The following is a 786-nucleotide window of genomic DNA, read 5'->3' as shown; positions in this document are numbered from 1 at the left end:
ACCGGATCAAGTTCATTTCTTTCACGGATGCCTCACGCAGGCGTCTCGGAGGCTTCTCCAAATTCTCGAAAGAGAGGCCGGAGTGTTTCGCGGTCTCTCGAGTTGCTATAATCTGAAAGACGATGGCGGCTGCTATACAGCACCCTGCGCACCCGATGTACCTTTTCTGTCGCAACACTTCCGCGATCACTTTTCGCAGGACACCTTTTCCCTTGAGGAAGGGACGTCGATGCTGGGGGCCTACCCCGGTGTATCCCGACGAACTCATTCTGCCTCGAAAAGCAACAAGTTTCGAGCGGTGTCGGAGGGAACTCAGGAGTTTGAAGTCAGATTCTGGGCGGAGATATTCTGGGGAGTTTCCTCTCCGAGAATACACGCTGGAATCGAGTTTCACGAATTCACGGAGCTAGCGATGTTTGCTCACTCAGTACCGAAGCCGCGTTTGTAGCTGCAAGTCGGTCTGAATGAGAGAGCGAATACTCATATCTCTGTACGAAGCTCTGTTCGCCATTCAAGTCTAATCTCGGAATCTTGCGCTACTTCTTCGATCCGCACTGACGAAAAGGTGCACCTCGATAAACATTCAGGACCACGATGCACATCCCCCGAATTCCCGCATATGAGGAGCCCCCTTCAAGGGGGAATTCCTAATTCAGTCAGTCGTCCATTTGATATTTCTGCTCTTGACCTTTCAGGACAGGCTCCCCATGCCCCAGGATGACTCGATTTGAACTCTGCGTCCTGCGACTACGCCGTGATACCGCTCGACGGTCCCCCGGGGGGGGG

Source organism: Galendromus occidentalis, unplaced genomic scaffold (assembly GCF_000255335.2).
Source record: "Galendromus occidentalis unplaced genomic scaffold, Mocc_1.1 scf7180000077463, whole genome shotgun sequence".
NCBI classification, from domain to species: Eukaryota; Metazoa; Arthropoda; class Arachnida; order Mesostigmata; family Phytoseiidae; genus Galendromus; species Galendromus occidentalis.
The sequence above is the reverse complement of the archived record's forward strand: the minus strand, read 5'-3'. Positions refer to the sequence as shown.